This window comes from Spermophilus citellus (assembly GCF_964194105.1).
Source record: "Spermophilus citellus genome assembly, chromosome: 2".
NCBI classification, from domain to species: Eukaryota; Metazoa; Chordata; class Mammalia; order Rodentia; family Sciuridae; genus Spermophilus; species Spermophilus citellus.
Window position 1 is genome coordinate 184,090,453 of NC_138183.1, and position 12,692 is coordinate 184,103,144.

The 12,692-nt window shown below is 36.1% G+C and overlaps 1 protein-coding gene across 5 annotated transcripts in view; it reads left to right on the forward strand.

The window, feature by feature from the left end:
- The window catches only part of DLG2 (discs large MAGUK scaffold protein 2), a gene marked incomplete at both ends in the record, with an annotated part of 2,048,692 nt that overhangs the window by 1,445,060 nt on the left and 590,940 nt on the right, over positions 1-12,692 (forward strand). The window lies entirely within an intron of this gene.

Below are 12,692 nucleotides of genomic sequence, written 5' to 3' on the forward strand. Positions count from 1 at the left end.
ACATAGGAAAATAAGATGGAAAGAAAACTAGAATTACTCCAGTGATGGAAACAATAGAATTTGGCAATTGTAGTTGAAAGAACAGAGGGAAAGAAGCCAAAGGACACAACCCAAGGTAAATTTGAATATTGTGCCATATCTCCAGTGTTCCTCATGTATAAGGCATGTGTCCCAAATAGACTGCAGGCTTCTTAAGTACAAGAACCATGTCTTTTATATTCTTTTGTTTGCAGAGTTTGTCAAAATGTTGCACACACAGTAGTTACTCAGAAAAAAATGCATTATTAATAGGTAACTGACCCCGTTAGCTTTCTTACATTAAAGGTAGCACTCCCTTTTCCTGAGCTTTCCAGATTAGCTCAACCATACAACTTTATTTGATTGTCCTTCCATGTAGTTTAACTCAGCAAACATTTACTTGGCTGTCATCAGAAATTTGATTGAGAGATAGAAATACAATTCCAAATACAGCGTAGTCCCTGCTTTCCAGATACTGAGATTATAGAGAAAGACACATTCACAAATAACTTTGTGATCTGCTCGTGTTGTGGATAAAGTCAGTGGAAGCACAGGAAAAGGGCAATCACATTTTTCTGTAGAAAGTGGAGAAAACCTTCCAGGTAGCAGCTGAAATGGACTTGGCTGTTTGAAGAAGAATTTATTAGAGAAGAAGAGAAGCATTTCAGGAAGAGGAAGTAGTTCAATTCAATTCATGCAATATTTAATTCAAGTCTTTTCATATTTAGGTGTTACATGATTCTGGCATAGAAAATGAATACCTGAGTTTTGATGCTTTGTATTATTACTCACCATAGAATGGGGAAGGCAAACATGTGAACAAATACAATACAACATGCTGTGTGCAATAGTGAAGTGTGACCCCATTACAGAAGTACAAAGAGGAGAAAAGTGAGGGGAGAGTGGACCTACTTTGAGCCAGGCATTTTTCTTTACATGCTGTCAAGGGGTATATAAGACAACAGAGAAGAAAGTATAAATTAGTCAGAGATAGCAGCTTACAAAAGAGTACCCGCAGACTACATCATGGGCTTGAAAATGTGTTTTCTTTCATCCTCACGATGTTAAGCTATCTAGCAGTAATGCGCGTGTGCCTCACAGACTGCCAACTACAGGGAGCATAATACACCAAGAGCCCAGCTGCTATGCTCTGAAGCCTGAAATTTATTCTGGAGTTTGCCTCAATCTCCTTCTTCCCAGGGGCTGCTCTGAGCCAATGACTGAGCACTGCAGGGCTGCAAACCAGAGTGCATTCTGTGAGAAATAGAACTCCTATGATGCACCCTCAACTGCCATCTAGAATGCTTCCAACTAACCATCCTCCCTTCCCTCTTCCACTGAGGGTCACTAGTAGTCCTCTCTGTTCCCCCATTTTCAGTAACAGGCATTCCCCTTAATAGCATTCTTATATTTAATCCTATCTTCAAATCTGCTTCTCAGAGAACCTGCAATAACACAGCCTAGTCTATATTATATATAAATCTAACAATTTCCCAATGTTTAAAATTTACCTAAGAAAAACTGATTCCTGGCTTTCCCCATGAGGAAAAACAATCACCCAGCAATAGGCCCCCATTACAATAGCATGAAGAGCTGAACTGTAGCTCTTCTCTTTAGATGAGATGCATGCTCATCCCCTTATTTTAACTATTTTATTCCTGATGCAAAGAGCAGCTGCCATTTAACCACATTCTTGCTCTGTTATTTTACCTTTCCTGGGCCCTGTTTCCCTCATCTTGTCTTTTCTGCCTTCGTGGACATTCACGTGTGAGATTCATTATTTTGAATGCATACCACCCTGACAAGGAAGGAGTGGAACGACCATGAGAAATTTGGAGTGAAGAGAATTACTCAAAAGGTGAAAAGCAATAAGGACAACAAACAAAGTTCTGAATTACAGCAGTGACAAAACAAGTCAAGAGTAGCTGGATGAATATGTCTAGAGTGGATCAATAAGATTTGAGGTTTAATAAAATGAATGGATTGATAGGCAGGCACAAGTTAAGGATGCCTATCATGAGATCCCCCATTTCTGTCTTTTCTGTACACAAACTGTTTTAAACAGATGTCTGCTTAAATCATTTTCAGAGAATACCAGCAGAGCTGTTATTAGAAATGGAAAACTTAATGGGAGTTCCGAGACGGACTCCACTCTTACCAACTTACATTGAAAACTATATTGAGGCCTGCTGAGAAATATGTTTACTCCCAACAGCATTTCAGTTATTATTGCAGGATCTGATATTGCTTAGAAATTTTGTAGTTAAGATGTCATTGACAACATCCCTAATCAACATCTTAAAATTTCACAGCCTAAATATTACATTTGATCCTATATTGCTCTCTTGCCTTCTGACTCAATCCACCCAGACTATTCTCTATCCAGCCAGACTGTAGACTTCCCTTGAATTAATCATGGTAAAACCTCATATTTGTCATGTTGCTCATTAGTGAAATAATCTAATTTTTCCAAATATTCTTAGAACTGACACTTAGAAGACTATCACATATACCCTCAAAGAGATGTTGTAGGTACAAAGGATATAACTGTGCTTGGAACTTCTTTCTAAATATTGCTGCAATAACCCAAACTCCTGTTTTCTGCCCATATCTTTTCTTTCCTCAAGGAGGAAGTTGCAAGGTGTAGCTCAGTGGTGAACTACAGAAAGTACTCAAGGAGTGTTGCCAGTTTATCAGTGTTCTTTCTTTAGCTATCAGTATTTTTTTTCTTCCTCTGGATTGATACCAACAAATGTCTCAAACTTGAAAACATTGAAAGTGAACTCAATTAATTCTAAACTGCTTTCCCCACCCTCACCACTGTTCTCCATTTCACACTTAGCATCCCAGTCCCACATGCATCATCTGATTCTTCTCTTCCCCTCACCTCTTATATCCCAGCCATCAGAAAGTCCTATCAACTCTACCTTCAAATCATCCACAAATCTCGCCACCCCAACTGTGACCAACTAGTTCAACCACCATCACTTTCTGATCTGGGCCACTCCAACTGGTCTCACCATTCTCCCTCTAGCTCTCTCTGGGAAGTTTTCTCAGAGCAACAAGAATAATCTTAAGCTAAATCAGATCATGCCATTCTCCTGTTTAAACATTTTATGACCTAAAAACTTAATGGTTCCCGACTAAGCCCACAGTTTCTGACCCTGCTACTCTCTCACCTTATCTTTCCCTGTATTTCCTTACTACTCCCCAGCTACTCTGAGCTTGCTTTAGTTCTTTGAGCAAGTTAAGTTCTCTCTTCTTAGAGAATCTTGACTTCCAGTCTCTTTCATATCCTACCCCTCTTCTCATCTCTCCATCATCATCTCTTTCTGCCCTAGGTCTTTCCTCACTTTTGCTGGAAAAATGGCTATTTTCCATTCTTCCCTGCCTTTTTAATTCTCCTCCTGTCTTCCAGGGAAGCTTCAGTGACAGCCACAAAATACCCTGATTTGATCATCACTTTAATCCACTTCTAGGACTACCAGTGAGTGCTCCTTCATCTCCGAAATCTTCAGCCTTGAAATTTCAGTGTCTACCACTCACTGTCCTCTGTTCCATCCTCTATCCTCCAGAAATCTGTACTTTGACCTTGTTGTGATCCCAGTCTTTTCCACTTCTATTCTTTCAGTCTATGAGCATCTTCCTTGCTTCTCCTCTTTTCCTAACTTTACTGACTTATTGAGAGTTTGCTCTTTCACCCTCATCCCTCAAGTAACCAAACCTTCCATTTTCACTGCACATTTACTAAGCACCAAGAGAAAGTGCCATAACATGCGGATATCCATAGTGCTGCTTAGCAAATCCCAATCGATCCCTAAGGTTCTCGTTTACCTCACAGCTCCAGTTCCAATTTTTACTGCTTTATTTAAGTCTCCAATTTCATTTTGTACCTTTCCCTCGGATTTCTTCTAAGTGCAGATAGTAAGGGAATATCATTGTTCAGCTTCCTCCTTCCACCTTAAAATAACACTTTACCTACAAGAATGCAGTTATTTTTATCTCAGAGAGGAAGATATGCCTTCCCTACCCACAGCCAAGTTATGCAATCACAAAAGCAAATTTTCAGTTATTTCATGTTAGAAAAGTTTTAGAAATATAGTGTGTAGAAAGATATATTTATAAGGAAACATTAAAGATGGAGTTACTCAAAGTGACAAAAGGAAAAGATGCATAATTTTCACACAGACTGAGAACCACTATTAAATAAGTGAGTATACTTTCTAATTTTCTATGCAAACATATTCTCAAATGAGCACAATGTTTAAATCCTACATTGTATTCTCCTTTCTTTGCCTTTTAATGTTACCATATGAACTTGCACAATGCTACTGCACTCTTGTGTGGCTTTACCCTGTGAAATTCATTAGTACCCTCTGGTAAAACTCAAGGAATCTGGACTCTGACCCCATTCTCACTCCACTTCCTTCAGAATTTTGTTGCTCATGTATTCTCCTTGCCTCTTGTACCTTCTTGTATCCTTTCCAGGGGTTTCTTTCCCCTAGCCCACAAACATGCCTGCGACTCTTCTCTGCTGTACTCTTTGAAGATGCAAAATAGAAAAAAAATCTTCTTTTTTTTTCTATTTTGCATGTCAGGGGAAAACGATTACTGATAGAAAGGTCCACTGATTGGCAAATGCTTACATTGCTTTCTTTTCATAAGGTACTAGCACATATCTCTTCTAAAGAAAAAACTGTTTCACACATAAACACAAACTGTAAAAATAGTCCACTTTCGCTGTGTCTGCTCTTTCATTTCTCCGGATTTCCTGTCTGCAGTCATCTGGCATGATCCTTCCATCTAGTTGTTGAACTGCTTCTTCTCCACCCTCTCCCATCTTGTTAAATCTGTGCTTCTAGAGTTACCAACCCCCAAGTGAAGTCTCCAAATGGCTTCTATACACAAAAGCTTCCAGAAAAATACAATTCTGTAGAGCAAACTATGGAATACTCTAAACAGAACTCATATTTAAGTGAGGAAAGCACTTATAGTCCTGGACTGAGAAAAATATTTCAAGTTATACGTACTGTTGGAAAGCATATAAAAACAGAAAAATTTGAGCAGAAAATGCTCTATTTAGTTAACTGTAAGCAACAATAGTTAAAAATGCTTTACATTGCTTTCTTACCTGTATACCCTGTATCTACAGCTCTGAGGCTATTTATGCAGTGTATGGTACAAAAAGTGGAATGAAAAATAATGTAAATGATATAAAAAAGTAATATCTATAAAAAAGCATAATCTTATTTTTGATTAACTGTCTGCCATTATAGATTTACTGTTAAAAAATCAAATGACTTGTAAAACAGTTTGGAAGATTATTTGTCAACCAATTAACCTTTCTATCAGTAATCGTTTTCTCCTGACATGTAACCTTAACATTTCTTTATTTTAATATGCTATTGCCAGTTTTGAAATGTTTTGATAAAAACCCTTCTACCTACTTATATTTCTGAATATTCTATTACATTTTTGACCAGTGGCCAAGTTATGAACTATTAATTCTCAATCTAAATCTATTGCTCATTTGGGAGTATGTATATTAGAAACCTTCAGATTAAGACCAAGGTCCTTAATATATATATATATATATATTAATACATAATATACACATACATATATACATACCTATACATGTATAAATTTATAATTTAATATGTATACTTTTAGTATAAATTATATTAAATAAAAATAAACCACAGTCTTTGCTACAGCAGATATGTAGAAGATAGATGTGTGTATTGATGACTCATGGCTACTGGGGAAATAAACTGATGGATGTTCCCAGAATAAGATAGATGTATTGACTCTTGGGGTTGGTAAGATGATATATACAATTTCAGTGTTTATCAAAAGAGGACATTGGTGTCAAAGTTAAAAAAAAAAAAACATGCAGTGTCTTTATCTAGGTTTTACTTACCTGACATCATCAGTCCTGACTACCTCCCCATCTTTTCCCCCCTCCTTCAGTATTTCTAGCTAAGATATTTTTCTCAAGAGGAGTAACTTATGACAGCTGAATGCATTGGTCCATATCTATTGGATGAATAAATGAAGGCATGAATGAAGTAATATATTATCTGGCACCTATTCCCCCTTGTAAGGACCCTTTAAACAGTGCTAAAGGAACTGAACTAACTTTGATCATTACCCATGTGCATTCTCTGCACTCTGCTAGTGCTTACTTTTGTCTAATAATCTTGTGAAGTAGGTGTCACCATCTCCATTTTAAAGATGCAGAAACTAGATTCAAATTTAAGAAATTTATTCAATGTCACACACCTAACAATGTCAAAACCAGTACTCAAATTCAGGCCTAAGTGGCCCCAATATATGCTTGTCCACTAAATGGAACAAAATCATTAGAAATATTTAAAACTTGTAAATCCCTTAGAACTAGATCTGGCACATGGCTTGTTAAATAAACCAAATTTACAATACTAAAAAAAAAAAGAAATATTTAAAATACTTTCTTGTACTGGCAGAAGTGGTTTATATCCTTTCCCAGAACAGAAAAAGGTTCTTTATTATTTTATTATTATTCTGATATCAAATTACCCAGAATTCAGAAGAAGCAACATGCTATAATAGAAAGAAAATAGTATTGGATTCTAACAAAGCTGGAGTTGAACCTGAAATCCAATATGAACTCCCTTTATGTCTTTAGATAAATCATTTCACTCTTCTCAGCCTCAGTGTATTTTTGCATTTGTTTTTCATATACATAAAGACATAAATTCCCTCTCTGTTAAATAGGGAATTATAAGAAGCCTAGATCATTGTTTAACATAGAATAAAAATATTAGTTCCCTTGAGAATATTTTTAGTAATTTACTAGGGACTATATAATTTTTTAAAGAAGTCCACTTATTAGAAAGTTTGAATAAGTAAATAATTTTACTATTATTAATTAAAATGAATAATTTGCCTGTTAAAAATAAGTAATTTTCTTTGAATTCTTACAGTAGCAATCAGTGTAACTAAAATCTCATAATAATGAACATTTCCATTGTTATTAAATGATACAACCATCTTAATGACTCTAAAATATTCCAAAATTCAGATATATGTACCACAGTATTTTTAACCATTCTCTGTTATATGAATGTTTGTTTTCAGTTCTGTGTGTTTTTTTTTTCAGATACTAAAGTAGTCCTGAATTTATTAGTCATGTGTGATTTAGTTTGCGCATGACTTAGATTGAAGAAAATGTGTCCTTATGAGCTTTTCTTGGTGAAGAGCAGTAAACAGGGGAATTGGCTCATTTTGTTACATGATTCTATTTCTTTTTTTTTATTAGTGCATTCCACCGTGAGACCAGCACTCTGGTTTCATTCAAGAGGTTCGTAGCATAGAAATTAACTAGTGAGATCCAAATAAACACACAGACTTAATTACCTTTTTCTATGACCAGGTCCTAGACAGCTCTCCCCTCTGGCTCTCACCTGGAACCACCCGGTGGGGCAGCAAGGCTTACTCAGGACTAGCAGGAGACAGAGAGAGAGAGCACGCGAGGGAGTGGTCTTTTATTGGGGAACAAGAAATTCAGGGAAAATTCTATCCAATGAAGGTCGACGGGGCCAGCATTCCATGGTCAGGGTCAGTGATTGATCTCAGGGTCACTGGTCAGTCACACCCCCACACGGACAGGCTCTCACACCTGGAGAGGGTGGGGATTAGCTCCGACACAGTTTGGCCAGAGTGCCTCACACCCAATCAGGGAGGTGCCCAATCACGTGCGAGAATGACTTCCCACAGTGCATTATAATCATATACAATATTAGGGTTTATTTGGATATAATCATACAAGCATGGAATATAATTTGATCATTAGAAAAATTCTGTTGCAACAAACTTTGAACACAAGCCTTTGCACACATTGCTGATTATTTATTTAGGATAAATTCCTAGAATTGCATTGCTAAAAACAGTATTTTAAAGAAAAATTTAACTTCTGAAAATCCAAGAAATTCTTTGTCAGTAGAACTTCATATAAATATATGTGATCATGATATTACCACATATTTTCCTCTCATTTTTATTTAAATCCCATTTGGGGAAAAACTTTTAATGAAAGCGGAGCTTTCCTGGGGACATTATATTTATAATATTCATGACCATCAAGTAAGTCATAAAGTGTTTTTCTTTTTTGCTGATTCTTTTCCTGAGAGGAAATGCTGAGTAATACATGAGGCAAGAAGTACCATTTCGATAGACAATAATGGGCTTGTGTTTCTTGGAAAGAGTCAACGAATGTGGAGGATTGGTAACCAGGAGAAAGAATGGCCCAATCCAACCATATTCATCAGTCATGGAATATGCACAACTGTAAGGACACAGTAGCCCACTCAGAACTCTGTACAGATGCTACTCTTACCATTAAGACACCTCTAAGTTTCCATTGAATGGTCAAAGGTCAACATTGGGTTAACTAGCCATGATTTTCAGGATCTAATAGTGTCAGCCAGAGGTCTGCCTGTCCACATGGAGAGATGGCTGCTCAGAAGAGAGAGGAGCTGAGATCTGCCCATGAAGTTGGCAGGCTCTAGGGTGATTGTTAGAGGTCTGGAATGATTCATCCATGGAGAGCAGCAGGCAGCAATTTCACTGCCACTTTTTGTTTTCTGTCCTCCATTCCATTGAATGTTGCTAGCTGGTAGGAAAACCAAAGAGAGAACAATATGAGGAGGTGGGAAAGCACTTCAAATAATTCTCTCAACTGAATTCAGATGAACCTCTTCTAAAGAATTGTGGTGACTGGCCAGACTGAGCTGGCAGACTGGTTTGAATAGGACTACAAAAGTTTGCAGGAAATTTTGGGACCAGAAATACAGGGCAAGTTACATTCTGTTTATATCTACCTCTCTCTATTGTGGATTTCCTCATCCATCCATTATTTTCCTTAGAGTGGGTTTGGGGTAAGAAGAATGTATATTAGGGAATGCCAGAGCTACCACATTCTTCATATTGTAGTCAATTGTCAGATCAAAACTACTACTTCAAAGATTTGTTTATTCACAGAATAATTTTTAAAATTGCAACAGTGATCTACTTCCCCTGCTAACATTTCTTTAAAGCATTCCTTTTTTTCTCTGTTGCAAGAGAAACAGAAGAATGTTTTGATATCATCCAAATTAACCTTTCAATAGATGCCTGAGTCTCTTCTGCCCTGAGACGAGCCTTGAGTGAAGGACACTCCATTCCTTCAAAAGCAAACATCCCCTAATTGGACAGTTCATTCTTCAGCTGAGCTGAATATGTGAGCTTTCCTTTTTTTTTTTAAATTTTTATAGCCACACAGAACAAAATGGCTCTTACTTTCAAATTACATTTCTCAATATTATGAAAAAGGCCCTAATACCCCCCCAAAAAAAATATCTACAAATTCAAAGCAATCCTTATCAAAATTTCATTTTCATTTGTCACAGATATAGAAAAACAATTCTAGAATTCACAAGGAACCACACAAAAGTGCAAATAGCCAGAGCAGTCAATAAGAAAAAGAACAAAGTTAAAGGCATCATACCACCAGATTTCAAACTATTCTATACAGTCATGGTAATTAAACAGCATGGTACTGGCATAAAAATAGACATATCAACCAATGGAACAAATAGAACAGAAAAAGGAGTATACATTTATAATCAACAGAACTTTAACAAAGGCACCAATAATGGGGGGGGGGGAATAATTCTTCAGCAAATAGTATTATGAAAACAAGATATCCATATGCAATCAAATGGAATTGAACCCTTATGTCACACCACATACAAAAATACACTCAAAGTGGATTAAAGACTTAAACATAAGCCCTGAAATGGTAAACCTACAGGAAGAAAACCTGTAGGAAATATGTTGGTTTGGGCAAATATTTTTTTATTTGCCCCATAAATACAGGCAACAAAAGCAATATAGACAAATGGGATTGTATAAAAATTAAAAACCTATTCATATCAAAGGAGAAATTTAACAATGGGCAGACAAACTATGAATCAGGAGAAAGTATAAGCCATACATCTGATGAGAGATTAATATCCAAATAATAGAAAATGCAAATTAAAACCATAGTGAACTATCACATCATACGTTAGAATGGCTTTTAACAAAAAAGACAAATAATAAGTACTGGTGAGGATGTGGAGGAAAGGGAACCCTGAACTTTAACAAAGGAATGAAAGGGAACAGAACTTTAACAAAGGCACCGATAATGTGTGTGTGGCGGGGGGGATAATTCTTCAGCAAATAGTATTATGAAAAAATATGGTGAGAATGTAAACTAGTATAACCATTATGGAAAAGAGTATCCATGTTCCTCAAAAAACTAAAACTAGACCTACCATATTATCCAGAAATCCCGTTTCCTATTTACCCGAAAGTCTTGAAATTAACATGTTGAAGGCATATCTCTACCCTATGTCATTGCATTTCTGTTCACAAAAACCAGGTTGTGGAATCAAACTAAGTTTCCATCATGGGATGAATGAATAAAGAAAATTTGGTATAAAATGAAATAGAAGTTAATATTTTAAAATGTAGAGATCGGGGCTTGAAATACATAGATCAGGGTTAGATCTCTTGCCTAATATACACTAAGCTTTGGGTTATATGCCCAGCACTACAAAAAAAAAAAAAAAAAAAAAAGAAAAGGAAAGAGTGAAGAGATCCTATCATTTGGGACAGCATGGATAGAATTAGAGAATATTATGCTAAGTGAAATAAGCTCAGAAAAATTGCACAGTATGGTGGGTAAAGCTCATAATTGCATCCTATATATTTCCATTTTCCTGAAAGTAAACTTCTAATGTTTTCTTCAGAGGAAAATATTAAATATTTGAAGGTATGGTTTAATTCATTCTTTCCAAATCATATTAAAAATTATATCACCAGTTCTATCCCATTATTACAACTTATCAATCTGTAAGAAAAAATTAAATTTAAAAAACACTACGTGGAGTCCATGCCATCTGGACTGTAGCTTAGAAAATGTAAAGAATTAGGCTAAGCAATGGGAGATAAGAAGTTTCTGGTAGAGACATCAGCATGAGTTTTCTCTCATCCTGGCCAAGAGAAGAGGTGTAGTGTGTTTCCTGCAGGTAAGAGCTGGTAGTTTGGTTCAGTGTTCCCAAGGGCTAAAATATGAAGCTGAAAATAAATCGAACAAGGCTAAGAACTAGATTGTAAATATCTTTCTCAAATGTTGAAGTTTTGCTTGCTCTCTCCAAACATTGATAATATTAGGGGAAAGCATCTGGGTATCTCCCAATCTCTGCTTCCTTTCTTCTTTCCGTACCCCCATTAACCAAAAAATTATAATCCCTGAGATATTATCTCTAATAAGAGTTGATATTCTTGGAACTAGATACATATTACTTTGAAGAAAATCATCTTCCCATCATTTTGTGTGCCAGACCCCTGGATCATAGAGAAACTGCCTTATCTGTCACTTATGTGCTGTCTCTCTCCATGGCTACATACTTGACAAAGCAGTCAAGGTTACTTAGTATAAAATGTATTCATCACCAGATGCCAGACTATCACTACTTTTTCTGCTGTGCCTGAAAATCCATGATAGCAGAAGTCATCTGCTCTTAATCTTCAGTAGCCTGAGATTAGGGTCAGTCACATAGGAGATCCTCCACCCACAGTGACACAGTCACTGGGTTTTAATAGATACTTAGCACAGCAAATGGATTCTCATATGCTCTGTTCTTTTGATCCTTATGATTAAGATTTATCCCTTCTACATCTCCTCCTGGCCTTCTTTGTTTCCACTGTCTATTTCTTGGACCTAACATACCCTTTCTCTCCTCAGGGATTTTAACATGAGTTCTCCCCTCCCTGTTGGTGTTCTCCCCTCTGTCACTAAGTCATATTTTGTCCTCCTCTTAGCTACTCCTACACTCCTACTTTCCCTTCACATGTCTCATAAACTGCCATCATCACTGCTATAGCTCCAGAGCTTATCTGATGCCAGGCACAGAGATGTTGTTAAATATTTTAAAAACTAATGAATACTCTATTGCTATTAAGTAACATCTCTGTTCAATGAACATGGAATTTTTAAAGAACAAGCAGAATTAGAGAAGATGTCAGAAATATAAAGAGTGAGGATCTAAGTTGCTCTGGCTGGGTTATTATTTTCAACCTTTCAACATAAATATACAACATAAATGTACAATAACCTTCTGGAATTCAGTTTTCCTAATTCAGTCAAGAAAAAATGCTAAATATTACCTTGACATTTGCAGTGATATAACTATCTAGTTATAGCTGACTTTATCTTGACATTGAACTTTTCTAACTAATTGAGTGTTCTAATTAATTACTCAGGATTAACCATTAAATTCCTAGTCTTCATTTCTTTTTACCCAGGAGTGGAACTTAATCAATGTAGTAAGCTATATTTATTATAAGAATAAATGGAGTAATTAAATATCAAGTAACAGGAGACCAGTTAAATAAATGATGGCATAGGAACTTAATAAAATATTATTTAGCCATTTAAACTAGAAAATTTAAAGACTGCCTAGCTATACAGAAGGGTCTTAAAATGTAATATGAATTGGAAAAATTTCAGAACACAATTATAGAAACATAATGTAACCATGGAGATAGGTATTCAAAGAGAACAGGAAAGAAATATGTTAAGTAAGATGGGATGTGAATTTTGA